This window comes from Gopherus evgoodei, chromosome 1 (genome assembly GCF_007399415.2).
Source record: "Gopherus evgoodei ecotype Sinaloan lineage chromosome 1, rGopEvg1_v1.p, whole genome shotgun sequence".
NCBI lineage: Eukaryota > Metazoa > Chordata > Testudines > Testudinidae > Gopherus > Gopherus evgoodei.
The window spans coordinates 200,047,188-200,065,749 of record NC_044322.1 but is presented as its reverse complement, the minus strand read 5'-3'; positions in this window follow the sequence as shown (position 1 = coordinate 200,065,749).

The following is an 18,562-nucleotide window of genomic DNA, read 5'->3' as shown; positions in this document are numbered from 1 at the left end:
CTAATCATTCTTACTGTGATTCTCCCTCAAGCTTTGATGGTGCTACTTTGCATCTTGCTCCAGGTCTTAGGTCATCTCAGATGTACAATTTGTCCAATGGATCAGATAGCCAGGAAGGATTCTTTGTTCTACTGTGACATGCATCCTTGTTTTCCTCCCTTATCCCCTCCCCTGCTTCAGTTGAGTGTATTGTTTTTCCTTTATATGTTGACCAAGTTATACATTCCCATTTAGAATATATGCTTCTCTTTTCCAAGCATATGTCCAAAAACACATAACATGTTTGCCTCATAGTTGATTTAGAAGTTATTCTAATGATTAGAATCAACTATCAAAATTATTAAAGAAATTCTATTATTTGATACATTCTGTTATATTCTCAAAAACAAACAAAAAAAAGTAGCTGCAGCAGGTGGCACTTCCATATTATTTACTCACATATTGCAGTTCTGGAGCAGCATCGTGGATGTTTCTCAAAACAAACAAAGCAAGTGTGAATTTTTTATCAAACTAGTGGAAGCTAATCATCAGTCATTTGGGTTCATTAGATTCCAGCCTCAAACCCTTCAGACCCTATCTAGTAAAACAGTAGAACCAATTATACTGAAAGCAATGCAGATGATGAAGGTTTTCAGGGAATAATATTCAGCATGAATTGTCCTCAGCTGAATTGGATACCTTTTTCTATTAGTCTGGTTTGTAAATAATTTGTACCAGGGTGATGGGTGTAAATCAAGGTTTAGACCTTACAGCACTTCATTGAAAAAAATATTAATCCTTTTATGGTCACAAGCCGTAATATGAAATGAGAACATTCATGTAGGGTGCTTTTCTTAGGGTAGTATTATCCTATGTAGGCATGTTCAGAGCCATTACTGTTTTCTGCAAAAGCACGTACCTACAAAACATGCAAAATATTTTGTACTGTTAGACAAAAAGATTCTTTTCCCCAAGAATCAGGCAAGCACAAACAATACTGAAGGGGTTTTATTCATGGTAGTGGGAAGACTGACAAGCGGGTTTGAAAAGATGGTGCCATAGTGGCCAGTTAAATACATTCTCTTATAAATTCATTTGCATTTATCTGTACATACAGAAACAGACATTGTTACAAATCACGAGAGAACCCTGAACAAAGGTAAAAATAGGAACAGTATGTATGTATAGTGGGCATCCTATTGCATCAAGCATCTATGGCTACCTTGCGAGGGGAAAGAGGTGGGGTGCGGGGGTTAGAGATGAGTGCTTACAGATATCCAGTGGGCTGTGAAGGGAGGGTTTGTTCAGTTCTAAGAACTGAGTTACTGGGTGGGCATTGTCCATATAAGCTTATCAAGTGTTTACAGTGCCCTTGGCTGAAGCATTCCTGCTTGCTTTGTGTTTTCTGTCTTAGCTGTTAGCTAAATTTTAACTCTTGCCTGACAGTACCAGAATTATTTATTAATGATATTTAAAGCCATATGTACCAGTATCATTGGCCAATAAAAGAAACGTAGGTTGATTAACTGTAACAGCTAACCATGCTAAACAATAACTCCTCCTAACTTGTGAACAGACTTCCTCTTCTACAGTGTATGCATTAAACAGAGAAGTTTTTAATGTGGATATAGTAGATCAAGCTACTGTTTAATGCAGTAACATAGCGCTGTAGTTGTATATCACAGGGCGGTGTTGGTTAAAATCTAAGAAACTTTGTGGAAAATTAAAGTATTTTAATTTTACTGGACTCCTTCAATTTGAGAGAGGTTAGTTACTATGGCAATCTACTCACAAGGAGTTTTGCAAATAGTTTGGATAATATTGTTTATTTTAAATAGAAAAATGTGATCAATATGACTATCTATTTAACAATAAAGATATTTGTTTTATAGTAAGGCAATTCTCAATTGGTATGTTGAGAAAGGCTACGGAAAGTGAACATCTTTAAGATGAATCCTAGCAAATGTTCCAAGACCTATATCACCACAAAGCCTGAGCAACAGTTTGATTGGTAGTTGCAGAAACAGCTTAATATACAAAGGAATCCTACTAACCTATTGGTGTTGGGCCACGTGGATGAGTCAAACGACTTTATATCTCTGTGTGATGGACTACTAATCAAACCCAGAGCCATCGAAGACCATGAAGAGACTTTACATTTTCTATTCTAATTTCAAAATGAACATTTCATCAGGCAGCGGAGAGTGCTCATGGAGAAGCTGCAGTTTGGCAAAGGAAAAGGAATCCTATAAAGGTGCTCAAAGGGTATGCTGCAAGAGGAGCCCAAAGAATGCAACTTACAAAGGTAGGTTGCTGACCAGAGATGAACCAGTAGGTATATAACATATGTCCCAAGTTGTTGTGCACAAAGATCGTGGATTATTTACCAGAGACAAAGCTGCAATAATTAAAAAAGAGAAGAGGTATGCAACAGGTTTGGCTGCCTCCCATGCAACCCCCTCCCACCCACCCCCCCCCACGGCTAGGGGCTCCTTTGTGGTGCCCTGCTAATAATTTCTCCCTCAATGGGCTTTTTACACAGACTCCCCACACTTTTTATGGCATCAAAATAGCCCTCCTTGGGGTGTGGATTTATTCACAAAAATAACTCAAAATAAACTTCAAAGTCCCACAAACATACATTTTTCTTCCTTTTCCCAGGTCTCCCTGTTTGGAGAGCTTTTGCTCACTTTCTGTTGCCATTTCTGCGTCTCCCTTCATTAGCAGGCTACTCCTAACCCTTTCTGGTTGGAAGGACTTGGCTGTAGACTGCCCATTTCCAGCAGTCTCCGTTCTCCCTCAGCATCTTCCCACCCTTGCAGTTTCCATCTGTCCATTCTAGGGGAAATCATCTGATCCCTCTCAGACGGAGCTCTCCCTGCATCAGCATTGGCGTAGCACCTGGCTCTCCAGCCCATGGGGCATGCCATACTGTTAGAAGACACCTCATTTTGTGATTTGTTGATGAGAAGGGACACAATGCATATTCTCCTTAGAAATTTCAAATCTTTGCCAGAAGCATGGGTTACTTTAGGATTGGCCCATACCAGCTTTGCCAAGAAGAGGAGGCAGGCTGTCCCCTAGCAGAAAGTATGTAAAATGCCCTGTTTTGTTTACTATGTCATTTCCTGAAGCTGAAATATCTGGACAAAAGATTGTGAGAGGAATTACATAGTTAGTCAGAGTGCCCCTGCTTGGTAACAACTCAAGTTTACTCAGTGATAAGCATCCTATTAATTCTGTTTCTTTGAAGTGCTGTTTCAGAAGACTTTTATGAAACACAGACAGAGAACACAAATACAGCTGTCAGTGCCATGAATGAAAATTACCTGAATGAATTTTCTGTCTATCTCAAGAAATTAGTCATTGCAACTGTAAAACTGAACTGGAGAACACATCATCATGCCAGTTCCAACTGATAAGAAGCAAAAAGAATTGTGTTTTGTTTACTCAAGTGACAACATGATTGTTTTTTTTTTTAAAGCTAAATGCTTATCTGAAAGAACATACCTGAGTAAAAAACCTGGAAATAACAGAAGTGTATGATGTATACTTTTGTTCCAAAAGCTTAATATTAATTGTCTAATAATTAAGCTAAGTCAATTAATGAATGATGACATTGGAAAACCGTATTTAAACTTTTTACAAATTCTAATATTATTTGTAACAGGAAGTTGTGCTTATCTTTGGCAATAAATAAATAAACAAATAAAAAAGGCCAATAGAACTCCTGAGTGTTTTCATCCTAGAGATTGCACAGATTTTGTGGTTCTTATTGACAACTTGGAAGAAGCTTTGAATCAGCTTGTAAGCTAAAGCTTTTAAATGTATTTTAAATTTGGGCTGAAGTGGCATAAGAGCCTACAGTACTGGTGAAATTCCATATATATTTTAGAATAGTTTCAAAATCATTACCTGAATATTATATTCAGGGTTCAACTTTTGATACGTTTGTGTATTTATAAGGGGAAAAACTTGGCAATGAGTATCTCCTTGGTAAGTAATAGTGAGCTGATATCATTTGTTAATTAAGCAACTTGTCTGCCTTTCTAAACCCTAACTTTAGAGTTGTGTGAATGATCTGCCACAGGCATTCCCATAATTCCATTGGCATATAAACTTAATTGGCACATAGATAAGGATTCATAGTTAAAAATCCACAGTTGTAAATTGGTACCAAATTCACTTGCCTATAGACCAGGATAAAGTTTTCCTATGTATGAGACCATAGTAAGACTTTGGATTAGTTGATTTCATTAATCACCTTTTGATAAATTGTAATTTCCCGTGTTGAATTTAGTCTTTTAAATACTGTAAACACTGTCATCTAACCATCTTTATTTTGCTTTCTGTCATTTCTTATTTGCTTTTCAATTCTATTTTGGCTCATAAAACATATACAGTAATATACAATGTTTTGCTATCTGTACTTTACATAAGGAACATGCATCCAAAGAACCAGGAGAAATTGAGCATTAATAACTGACTAATTAGCATTACTTATCCAACATGTGTATTATAATGGAACTTCCTCATACTGTGAAAATTGTCCTTTACTTAAAAAACAAGTGAAAACAAATGAAAATATAGTATAGTGAGGTACACAATGAGCATGGCCAAGGTTTTTAAAAGTGACTCGTTGCCCCCAATTTTTGGATGTCCAACTTGAGATATCTTGAAAAGGTCCTGATTTTCAGAAAGTTCTGAGTATCTACTTGCTGAAAATTAGACCCTTCTAAGTTGTTTCAGTTTAATCACTAGTCACTTTTGAAAATGTAAGTTCGTATAACTTATACTGCAATGTGCTCACTGTAAACGTGATTGCTTCTTGGAGGAACAGCCCAAAATCCCTGCATTTTTTTTAACCTCCTTTGTAAAGCTCTATGGATGTAAAATACTATATAAGAGCTAGGTGGTGGTATTATTAAATCAGAGATACTTTGGTCTTCTTGTAGCTATGGATTGTTGCCTCCTAAATATGTGATCCATTGAGGTTGTGAGCAATCTCAGCTTCTGCTCAGCACCTCTCAGGGCCAGGCCCTAAAACCTTTTATATATTGTATACATTAGTAATTTGGTAAGGCACTGATTACTTTCTGCCTCTCTTCCCTACCCCTTTCTTTCTGTAGTGACTTGTTTCCTGTGTGACATGGGCGAACTAGAGAGTAAGAAGTGTTGAAGGAATCTTTTCCCCTTGTGCTTGCAAGGTGAAATCTCTAACGTCCACGAGAGTGCTAAAAGGTGAGCCTGGCTTCTGTGATGGCCCATACTCCATGATTCAACTGAGAGATGGCCTGCTAGTCTACAGAGTCTGGCCAGGTCCTCAACCTGCAAACACATGCATATAGAAGTGTTTAGTATGTGCTAGCAAGGGACACACATCCCTCCTTTTAATGGAACACTAAGATAAATCAAGCAGTCCATGTCCTCTCAATATTAGGTGTTTAATTTCTTTATGCCTTGTTTTAATTGAAATTAGAACAGCTTGGAAATTTTTAATCAGCATGAATCTGATGGAAAATGTAGTTTTCACAAATTTTGATTTTACAAAGGACTCTTTGATTTTTTCCTGATGAAAAATGGTAATTAAATATTTCATTTCAGGTTGGTTTGACCCAAATCAAAATATTTCATATTTTGAACTGACCCAACATGTTTAGTTTCAAATCTGCTTAAATAAATAAACTCCGTTTATTTTTTTGCTGATGGGCTGAGATCTCTAGAAGACTACATTCCCCATAATTCATTTCCTTTGTGTGGTGCCTCATGGGAGTATATAACTTTGGGTATGTAATTGGAGATGAAGTCCAGCCAGGGAGCTTGACCTATAGGAGAGGATTGGGCTAAAATTATCACTCTCATATGGCAATAAGAAAATTCAGTAGAATGTTGAAATGGAGTTCAACAAACTAAAGCAAACCATTTCTATTTTGGGAATATTGACATTTTGATGGAAAATGTTGAAATGCAGTGTTTCAAATTTCTGAACCAAAATATTTTCAGAATTTCTGTTAATGGAAAATTTCAACTTTTTATCCCATTTCAGAATGAAAACAAATGTTGAAATGTCAGAAATTCCTGTGGGACAGAAATTCCAAAGTTTGCTCAGCTGCAATGTAGGTAAGCCATGTTTGAAATTTTTGGCCACACTGGGTATGTCTACACTGCAATTAGACACCCGCAGCTGGCATGTGCCAGCTGACTGGAACTTGGACTGCAGGGCTGTTTTAAGTGCAGTGTAGGCTTCCAGGCTTGGGCTGCAGCCTGAGCTCTGTGCAGGGTCCAAGAACCTGGGCTCTAGCCTGAGCCTGAACATCTACACTGCAATTAAACAGCCCTTAGCCTGAGTCCCGCAGCCCTAGTCAGCTGGCATGGGCCAGCTAAGAGTATCTAATTGCAGTGTGGACATATGTACTGAGGCTATATTTTAAATTGATGAATGAGACATACAGAATCCATATTAAGGCATGTAAACTTGGAATCAGTGGGCAAAACTTTGGAGGTTCAGTTCACTTAAGCAATGCATCTAAATGTTCAGATTATTATCTAAAAATTCTGGAATCTCCTTGCTCTTCATATCTCTCTAATATTCCTAGAGATCCTCCCTGCAGTTTTCCTGTAAGGACCAACTCCCTCTCCTTCAAATTACAAAATAAAATAGCTTCCCTCATCATTTTTATATGCTCCTTTCTTGCCTTTGAAAATCCTGTTATAGGGCATAGCAGGTCTGGCAATCCCTCTGGGTACAACATTTAAATTTACTTGGGTCTTGAGCACAGCAGCAAAGTTGCTGCACTTTCATGGAGGTAGCTCCAGAAGGTTGAGGCTAAAGGTTGGGTCTATTGTAGCATCACAGGTTTAGAAGAGGGAGACAAGGTCTTAGTGTAGGGTTACAGGGCAGAAGGAAAACATGAATAAAATGAAAACTGTGGTAATATTACAGGAGGGAGCTGTGGCCATGTTGATGGCTGTGGAGAAGAAGTAAGGAGAGGTCTTAATTAGAGCTGGTCAAAAAAGGTAAATATATTTCATGAACATTTTTGAATGAAATTAAAATTTCATATTTCCATTCAGAATTTTTTCAACCAAAAAAATTGCCATGAAAAATGTTTTTAAGCAATGAGAGATTTGAATTTTTCCTCCTTAAAAAGAAAGTTAAAAACTTTGAAAAAATGTTCAGACTGTTTTTAACTTAAATTTTCATCAAAAAAGGGGAAATTACAAAAAAATTTTTTTTTCCCCACTGAAGCTTTCGCAAAGACAGACAAAGATTTGTAAGTTTCCTATCAACTACTGTATATAGCCAAAAATAGAGCTGGTGGAAAACATGGAATTTGTGTCCTTCAGGAAATTTGCCAATTTTCATATCTGTTTTTTTCCCCAAATTGGGTTGAAATGTTAATGTCAGAATTCTTCATGAAATAAAATATTCCAATTTGACTTTATTATTTCAACTTTGTTGTGTGTATTGTATTATAATCTAATCTAATATAAAAGTTGAAAAGGTCAAAACAAAACATTTTGATAATTTCCCATAAAATAAAATAAAATCTATATGTTCCAGCAATATTTCAATTTCATTGAATCATCATTTTTCAATGGAAAACTTGTTCTGTTGGAATTTTTTTGACCTGCTTTGCTTAAAAGGAGGCTAATCTGGGAGATCCATTTAGAGTTGTAAGTGCTTTGTCAGTCAGACGCTGCCTCCAGCCAAACTCTTACAGTATGAGAAAATATACTTTGAAGAGCCATCAATGAACATGCTCAGAGAAGATACCTGTCTGACCACATGGAAAAAAAATAATGTACAAATGAAATAAAGTGGTGAAATAGCTTATTGATCACGTTATTCAGGAGATAATTCAACACAGCAATGTGCTTTGGTACATGGTTATGATCATTTCCCTTGGGTTTGTTATAAAATACCATCCTGTATTATATGGTTACTTTGTAAGTAACTCAGGTCACTACTGTTCATGCATGTAAAAGCAATATTTATTAGAAATGATTGAACTACTAATTTAAAAATATTAATTATGAATTTAGCCCTTTATTCTGTTTGTGATTCATTCGTGAATCAATCCTGGTTTCTGTGAATGCATTCATTATTTGCCAGCGTTCACAGAGTAATTTCAGTGAATAACTTTTAAGCTAAATGTCTTTCATAGACTGTTTGCTTCGACGTTATCCAGTATGTTAAGTGATTGGTTATCTAAGTCACATGATATTGTTTATGCACTGTGGTTGGATATTGAAATATTTTAAACAATGAGAAAAAGAATGAGCAGCAAAAATGGGCTTCTGGTAAAAATGTTTTGACTAATATATATTCATTTGTAAAATGAGCAATGGAGGGTGACTCTAGTTTCAGAATTTCATTTTGCTTTTTGTTTCAGTAACTTTGCCGTGAACAAACACTTAGATGATCAGTTGATGAAACATATCAATATAAATCAAGAGCTTTTGCACCTCTCACATGATAGTGTGATTGTGGTCACATGGTAGTGGAACTCATTAAATGGGTGTGAAACAGGTTGATATATATTTATAATTGAAATCAGACATTCTGCCTTGTTATGTGAGTGGTGATTAGTGCTCATCCTAGGTGCTGTGGAGTTTACCTTTGCTATGCCTTGTCCTGCTGATTCATAGTCTATCACATTAATTTACACATTGTATACTCAGCCACTAACATATAAAACATTCATGAAAATCCTAGCCAAAAAAAAAAAAAAAAAGGCGCCTTGAGAGAGGTCAATGTGTACTGAAATTAATGAGGATGATTTATTTTCATGCCCATGAAAAAAACAAAACATGTCCTCTTTTAGCCAAATTAAAATATACATATTTAATTTCAGATTTATACTATGAAAGTTGAGTAACATGATAATGCACCCTATATCTGCAGGACGGCTTAGCTGAAGGGATTATTTATGGCCATGTAATTTCAAAATATAACACACAAACCAGTATAAAAAATCCATATGACTTCATAAACAGTTGTAAGGTACGGTGTCCAAAGAAGCATATAGTATCTGCTTTTTTGTGTACTGCTGTTTGGTGTAACTCACGGGTGGTTGTGCTCTGACCATGTATTTATTGCAAATTTAGAATACCAAGGCAGGTTCATTAGACTGCATGATGTTATTTGCCAACATCTTCTAAGACACAGGCACACACTCAGTACGCTCAAAGATAGCCAGTGCTCCAAGAACAGATTTTTTGGCTGTTTGAAACAAAAACAAACTAACAAAAAATCAATTCTCCAAAGCATTAAAGGCAAATGAACCAGAATTAGGGAAAGTGTAGAAATGAAAGCTATAACAATACCCATCTCTTAGATAGCACTTTTCATCAGCAGATTTCAAAGCACTTCATAATCTTTAATGTGTTTATCCCAACAGTATGCCTGGGAGGTAAGGAAAAGTGCTACTTTCACTGTTTTGCAGATGGACAACTGAGGAACTGAAAGGCTAAGTAACTTACCCAATGTCAAATAGGAAGTCTGTGATAAAGAACGGAATTAAACTCAGGTCTCCCATGTCCTAAACTAGTGCCGGACTATCCTTTGAGTAATGTGAAATACTTTAGTAATATTTTTTAAAAGGATTGGGTAGGCTTTTGTATGATTGTTCAGAAGTGCCGGACACCCAGAGCACCACTGGGAGTTAATGTAATATGTAACTGCAGTTATGTTATCCAGGAAAAAATTATCAGAGCTATCAATCCTCCTCCTTCACAGCTCTTCTCTGTGGAGTAATCCTCTAAAAATGGCACCTTGGAGTTCCAAGTTTAATGTGTCTCATTGACTTTGTATCTCATGTGCATAGTTTACAGATAAAGTGATGGTTTTCTGACTGCCAGCCTTGCAGATTTAATTCAAGATCCAAATGACTATCTAGATTCTTTGTTTCAATCCCCATCATCAATAATAAAGATTCTGTGGGCAAAATTCTGCCCTCAGCTGCAGCACTTACTACTACACTGTTCTCTCCAAAGGGCTTCCACAGATGTAACTGAGGGGAGAGTTTTATCCTTAAATTGGAAATTAGCAAAGAATTATGATAAAGATTCATGGGCCAAAATGAATTTGGATCATTTTCTGACTTTGATGTTGATTTTGCAGTGCTAACAGGAATAAAAAGTAATAACATTTTGTTTTAGTTGGTAAGCAAACATGACTCTCAATAGATATATATTAGAGCTGGTTGGGAAATTTCTATTCAAATATTTTTGTTACAAAGAATATGCCTTTTCTACAAGAAAACTTCCACTTGCCAAAAGGTTTTGATTTTTTTCTGTCTGGAAAATCAAAATGAAGTAGTTGGTTTCAAGTCAGGTTGTCTCAGTTTGAAATATTTTGGTTTAAATGTTCTGTTTCAGGTCAGTTTAAAGTTAATCTGCGTTTAAACTGCCATAATGCCTCAGAAGAATTGTAATTCATGTGCTTCATGTCCACAATCTTCTGGATGGGTCTGGCTCCTGGGCTGGACTACATATTCCCCAGTGCATCAATTCAAGAAGAAAAAAATCAAATTTTGAAATATTAGAATTCCTGCGGAACGGAAATGGTACATCCCTTTGCTTTTAAATGTCAATTCTTTTGTCACTAGGAAATATTACGATTAGAGATACATGTTAGATGAAGTTACATACCTTTCTGAAGTCAGTGGAATTACACTGGACTTACACCAGTATAATTACTTACAACATTTGTCTCTGTGGGTGTAGTGTACTCAAGTATCACATGATCCATTATGCATTTGAAGAGTATTTTGTTGCCTGTGTATCTTGGGCAAACAGTAGTTGGCAACACACAGCTTTTAATGACATTTCTCAGAAGGGTCTCTTCCTTAAGTCCCAAACCAGTGAAGCAAAGAACAAGGGAGAGCAAGCAACAAGGCCGGTGTGCCACTTCTTTCATAGAGGCATCTGTCATAATGGCATCAGAAGTTTTGCTCAGGTGGCACTGTGAGGTTATTCCAAAGTCCATTCTGACTGTGCTGCTTTCTGTCGGTGTTCAGCTTGGGCATATGGGCATTGGCACTGACAAATTGTGGAGGGACAAATAATGTTTAAAGAAAAAAAAAACAGGATTTCATAATGTCAGTGACACAGTGTATACAGCAATTCTCTAGCAATCTGAGAGAGACAGAGAAAGATCATTAGGATCATTAGATCAGTCAGTAATGTGTATATATTAAAAGTAATGCAACCAGTGCTTATAACCCTGGAAACTGTTGATCATAGTAAAAGTAGCAAAATATTACACTAAACTTACAGAGACCCTGTTATCAGCATATGTGTCCTCCACATCTTTTGTTTCAGTGGGCCTTGAAGCAGGCTTTTGAGTTCCAGGTTCCTGGTGCAAATTATAGCTCTCTGATGGGTCATAGTTAACACTGCCTGTCCTTTTGTATTATCTATATTTTTTGTAATTAGATGGCAGAGTAATTAGCTTGTTCTGCTCCCCATTCCCAGTCAATATGACGAGGTAAAAAGTCCACATCTCTCTTTCTAATCTTCAGTGCCAGAATTTTATTAGTGAAACAGTTTTTGATTCCTAGTAAATTATGCTGTCCTTTCTCTGCCATGGTACATGCACTGATGGTTAGACAGCATCTCTGCTAGCTTTATGGTTTGTTAGGAATACCAGTTTGTCCATCTGTTAGACACACACACACAATCATGGATTTTGGGTGATTTATTTATTTATTTATTTACGGTTCATCTTTCCTAATATATACCGTAGTTATTTTCTGGCACCACAGAATTTAGAAGGCAGCAGTGTTAAATAAACTAAGTGCTTCTTAACTTTACGGGGAGATTGCTCCTTTTCTATAGTACTTCTTGTTGTTCACATATCATTTAGCTGTCACTTGGGCTGGACTGCAACTCCCAGTTTAGATATTCAGTTCAACTCACTGAAAATGAAGGAATTAAGAAAACTCACTCCTAAGTAATGTGAGTGTAGAACATGGTTTCACTGCTCCGTTTACAGAATTTTTAATTCTTATGAGATGGAGAGACAGGGAGGTCAGTGGAGAGGTAGAGAAAAAATGTATGCAAGTTATTTCACCTAAAAGAAAGCAGTGAACTCTAACAAGCTACCCAGCAGTAGTATGGGTAAGTAACAAAGGGTTGTGGGTGCAGCGAAGAGGTATCTTTTCTTACATCAAAATTATTTCTACCTTGAAAAAAACTAATGAAGTATTGGGATCCATCTAAATCAATAGCAGGTACCCATCCTGAAAGAAAGTGAATTTTGAAAATGATTTCCAATACATTTTATCCCATTATATTAGGCTAGGACAGGTTATATTGTGCTTCATTGGGTTCTATATGTTATGTTGACTATAACTCCAATATTACCTAATGTAAAATGATGCATAAGGGGGGAGACGAGGACAGTTACTTATTTGTGACTCACCACGTGTAATCAAGAAGAGAAAAAGATGCCTCGGTATTGGCTCAGTATGAAATAACAATACCAAAGAGAGATCATCAAGCTGTTAGTGACATTTGATTAGTGGCAAATAGTTCTGAGTTCTTGTAAAGCTGGGCTAAAACTGTTTATAGTTTAGAGACATGCATAAACTGCTTGATATGCTACAGCTTGTTCTGGTTGTGCCAGCTTGAGTAGAAGGCTGGGTATGTCATCCTTAATTATAATGCGAGATTACCAAGTGGCTTCCATGCTGAGTTCTCCTTATGATATGTTTTGAGATGGCGAAACAATTGCAATGAAAGTCTATGGGAATGTCAAAAGAAATGAATAAAACCTTGTCATTGGAGAGTATAATACTCTTAAACTAATGAATTTCAACACTAAAAACAAATCATAAATATAAATGTGTCAGTTCTGACAATCTTGACCAAAGTAAGGAAAATGAGTTGAAACTCCCAGAGCATTTGTAATTATGCCCAGTCCACCTATCAATCTGTAAATATATAGGGTGAGTATCGGAATTATGGATTATTAAAACCATCCGTATGAACTGATCTAAACTAGATCAACCGTATAGTAATATCTCAGTCTCTGTGAAAGACTGTTTTATATACTACTACATTTGCAATGTGTTATAGCTAGAACTGGGCCAAACCAGGTTGATGGACCTTAGGTACTTTCAAACAGGGGCATGTCTTCAGACCTGCTGGCAGGTAGGATATGTGTTTACAGGAATTGTCTTCCAACCAGTAGCCTTTGTTCACTTGAATATTGTCATTGCAGGAAGTAAATCTCGAAGGACAAGAACCTTACTATCTAGATTTAGCAGAATAATAGTAGACACAGCACATATACTGTAATGAGGTGGTTCCAGATAAACAGCATGGGTTGCATAAGATCACATCCATGTCTGTGCCCCAGTTTATGGAAACCTGCTCCCATAAAATGCAGGTTTTACATAAGATCCGTTGCATTCTGAGATCATTCAATTCTGCGACCTTTCAATTCTTTTCAATTCAGTCATCATTTTTTGGCATGAACTATACATGTGGTTTCAAAATGACAAGACTTTGGGAACTGAGCCTGATTCTCCTCATACAGCAGTTTTATACTGGTATAACTCTGTTCATCCTGATTATCATCACTGTAATTAAAAGGAAAATCAGGCCTATGGTGTTTTATACAGATATTTAAGAAGACTAGATGCTCAATAAATCTGATAGTTAGTATTCATGTGAAGTAATTCTAGAGTCTGAAATCTGAGAATTAGGCCCATAAACTACAATTTCCAGGCACAGCAGATTCTAAATAACCTGGATTTGATACTTTCTAATCATTTAGCCCCAACTCAAGTGAGTGAGTACCACACTGATCTCAATGAGTTGATCTCATGTTTAAACTGACGCACATATTTAAATATCTTCCTGAATCAGGCCCGTATTTGATTGGTAATCTGGAAAGTAGGGGTGTCAATTAATCACAGTTAACTCAAGTGATTAACATAAAACAAATTAACTAGATTTAAAAATAGCCATGATTAATCACAATTTTATTCACACAGTTAAATAATATTAGAATACCAATTTAAATTTATTATAAATATTTTGGAATTTTTTTTACATTTTCAGATATATTGATTTCAATTACAACACAGAATGCAAAGTGCACAATGCTCACTTGATATTATTATGTTTTATTACAAATATTTACACTGTATAAAATAAATAAAAAGAAGACTTAAAAGAGCAACACTCCAATATGGAAACTACGGAACATGAACCACTAAAAAAGAAAATCAACCTGGCATCTGTCTCAGATGATGAAAATAAATATACATCAGTCCTCACTGCTTTGGGTTGTTATCAAGCAGAACCTGCCTCTTATCACTTTTAGGTGATATTGTAAATAAGAAGAAGGCACTGCTATCTCCCATAAATGTAAACAAATGTTTTTCTTACAGATTGGCCTGAACAAGAAGTAGGACTGAGTGGACTTGCTGGTTCTAAAGTTTTACATTGTTTTGTTTTTGAGTGCAGTTAAGTAAAAAAAAAAAAAAAATTCCACATTTGTAAATTGCACTTTCACAATAAAGAGATTTCACCACAGTACTTGTATGAGGTGAATTGAAAACTATTTCTTTTGTTTATCATTTTAACAATGCAAATATTTGTAATAAAAATAATAATATAAAATGTATTCTGTGTTATAACTGAAATCAATATATTTGAAAATGTAGAAAAACATCAAAACTATAATAAATTTAAATTGCTTTTCTATTATTGATGAGCAGTGCAATTAAAACTGTGATCAATTGCGACTTTTTATCTCATGATTAATTCTGATTATTTTTTAATCGTTTGACAGCCCTACTAGAAAGTACAAATGCATTAAGTGTTCATGGTGCAACAACTCTAACTAGTGGTGTCATGCCATGGTGCCTAACATATACCAGCAGAGTAAATAGAAGATTCAGAACAGGCATATTTAACCTATAATGATGTTATTTAACATTCGATACAACAGCTTACATTTTCCAGTGCAGATGTTTTCAGTCGAAATAAGCACATGACTAGCCATCTCCTAGCACAACTGTTCAAATGTTATTTCTGCTAGAAAAATAAATTCTGTGCTGCATAGACATTTCATCTGTCACAGCCATGATCCATAAAAGTGGAAGACTTTTCTCTACTGAAAGCTTGTATGTCTAGATAAAAAAAGAAGAGTGCATTTTTCACCTTAATCTTTTATTCCTAAATGTCTCAAACATGTCAACATATACAGTTTTTGAATTCCTTTATATTACAGTACATCAAACAACAGGGACTTTGTGACAACTGATTTATAATATAATTTCATTCATAGTAAGAAATTTGAGTAAAAATTCAGGGCACTAATCCCCAGGTAGATGTGTCAAATTGCTTTTTAACTAGTGAAACATTACATAAATAGCAAATGATTATTTACACTCCTATTAACAATAATAGTTTTTAATCTATATAAGGATGTTAGGTTCAGTGTCCTGGACAAATTCCGGCTTAGATAATTAAAGTTTGCCTATCTAAATTCACCTTGTAGTTTCAAATGAATGAGCTCTTCTTCTCCTAAAACAGATTTAATAGAATAACTGTAATGTTCTCCCCCAGAAATAGCTGCATTTCAATGGTGGGTTAAATGAAATATAGGGGCTGTGCAAAAATGTTATTTCTAAACAGGACCGGCGCTAGGGGTTTGAGTGCCCTAGGCGCATGGCAATTTCATCGCCCCGTGCTGGTCCCGCGGCTCCGGTGGAGCTGCTGCTGTCCTGCCTGCAGACGGTTGACTGCTCCCGCGGCTCCGGTGGAGCTGCCGCAGTCGTGCCTGCCGACCGTCCGCCCGCTCGCAGGCACCACTGCCGCCCCCTCCGGCAAAATGCCGCCCACCAATAATTCTGGCACCCTAGGCGATTGCCTGGGCCGCCTAAATGCAAGTGCCGGCCCTGTTTTTAAAGCACTTTGGGATCCTTCTGAAAGGATGCCGTTATTTAAATGTCGAAGAGTCTTTTTTAATTATAAATAGTAGTAATAATTACTTGAAATAAGAGTTCATATTTTAATGAACAATGGTCTTGTTACAAAATAGCAATAACAAATTATTTAAATTTAGCACCAGTTAAATGTCAGACATTTTTGCTGTTAATTATTTTGCTTCATCCCACTGGAGCAGCAAGCAGCTGCATTACAAGACAGTTAGTTACTTTTCATTATTAAAGAAGTGCCAGTGTGTTAGTGTGTTAACTGTTGAACTTCTGGATTTGTGGGAGCTCAAACCAGAGTGTGTGGGGGTAGGAGATAATGAGTGAACAGGTCAGTGTAATGCTGGAAGCAACGGACTTTCCACTAGATAAAGGGCAGCTCAGTCTCTTGATTCTTTTTATAGTTTGCAGTGCCGTCTGCATAGAAGGTAAAGCATATAAAATATACTTCAATTGTAAGTTCTGCGAGGCAAGGATGAAATGACTCCCAGCCCAGAATTTCCTCTTCTCATGACTCCAGAAGTGGGTGAAAGTAGGGACTTAAGGGGAGTGGGACTCCAGAGATGAAGAATGAGGGGGAAACAGGTGGTATGGAAAGGGAATAAAAATAATTTGAAAAAATATTATAATAGGACAGAGTTTAAGACCATGTAGAAGTAGGTATCCTGTTATATCTCTGGTAACAAAGAATATGAAATGATCATCCCTCGAATACTGAGATACCTGGCATCTCTTTGTGTAAGTTACAGCTAATTTCATGCAGACATTAGCTTATTTGGACTCTTGCCACACAGCTTGAAATGCTATAATGCAATGTAAGTGTGAAAATTCAGTAGCAAATTCTGCTTCTGCCAAATTCTCTCCTTTTTTACCAGGACACATGCTTAGTAAATTGTTATCAGCAAAACTCATAGTGGAGAAATGAAAACAGGAGCTACCTGCAGATTTATGACAGGAGCAGGGATGTACAAAGTGTGTGTCATGAACCCCCAAACACAATTCATCTTTCCCGGTTCGGGGGTTTGTTACAAAACAAATGTTGGCCAGAATTGCTACAAAATTAATTATCAGAGGGGTAGCCGTGTTAGTCTGGATCTGTAAAAGCAGCAAAGAATCCTCTGGCACCTTATAGACTAACAGACGTTTTGGAGCATGAGCTTGCGTGGGTGAATACCCACTTCATCAGATGCACGTAGTGGAAATTTCCAGGGCACCTTATAGACTAACAGACATTTTGGAGCGTGAGCTTTCGTGAGTGAATACCCACTTCGTCATGCATGTAGTGGAAATTTCCAGGGGTAGGTATATATATGAAGGCAAGCTAGAGATAATGAAGTAGTTCAATCAGGGAGGATGAGGCCCAGTTCTAGCAGTTGAGGTGTGAAAACCAAGGGAGGAGAAACTGGTTTTGTAATTGGCAAGCCATTCACAGTCTTTATTTAATCCTGAGCTGATGGTGTCAAATTTGTAGATGAACTGAAGCTCAGCAGTTTCTCTTTGAAGTCTGGTCCTGAAGTTTTTTGCTGCAGGATGGCCACCTTAAGGTCTGCTATAGAGTGGCCAGGGAGGTTGAAGTGTTCTCCTACAGATTTTTGTATATTGCCGTTCCTAATATCTGATTTGTGTCCGTTTATCCTTTTCCGTAGCAACTGTCCAGTTTGGCTGATGTACATAGCAGAGGGGCATTGCTGGCATATGATGGCGTATATTACATTGGTGAACGTGCAGGTGAATGAACCGGTGATGGTGTGGCTGATCTGGTTAGGTCCTGTGCTGGTGTCGCTGGTGTAGATATGTGGGCAGAGTTGGCATCGAGGTTTGTTGCATGGATTGGTTCCTGAGCTAGAGTTGCTATGGTGCAGTTTCTCCTCCCTTGGTTTTCACACCTCAACTGCTAGAACAGGGCCTCATCCTCCCTGATTGAACTACCTCATTATCTCTAGCTTGCCTGCATATATATACCTGCCCCTGGAAATTTCCACTACTTGCATGACGAAGTGGGTATTCACTCACGAAAGCTCATGCTCCAAAACGTCTGTTAGTCTATAAGGTGCCAGAGGATTTTTTGCTGCTTTTACAAAAATAATGTTTTGGTGAATCTAGGCTCAGTTTTGTTTGAGCTTTGGGAGGAAGTGAGCCAAGTTTTCAATGTAATTCTTCCATGAAATTTGGAGGCATAGGTGGCAGAGAGAAATGTATGGGCTTGGATTGAAAACTATGTACAAACATGGTGGCTTGGGTTGGGATTGCCAAGTCTAGTTTGACTTACAAGTGAAAGCAAACTATGGGCACAAACCACCACAGTAACAAAGTTAACTAAAGCCATTAAGTCATCCACAGCTCTAGAAGATCACTCTTGTCAGTTCAGTGACAGCTGGATAACAAAGGAACTGTTCCAGTAGCTCTTACGTGCATGGATGCTCCAAGCAAAGTTTGTGGTGAAGAAGGACTGCAGGATTCCTTCCAAATCTAAGATACCCACCCGTCCCTATGTTCACTTCTCTCAACATCTACAGAAGGAAACTCAGTTGGAGGTGAGTCTCAAAAAGACAGAAGGAGAGTTACAGTAAGTGAAATGCAAATGTAATGGTAAAATCAATGTACAGTCACAAATGTGAGTCATT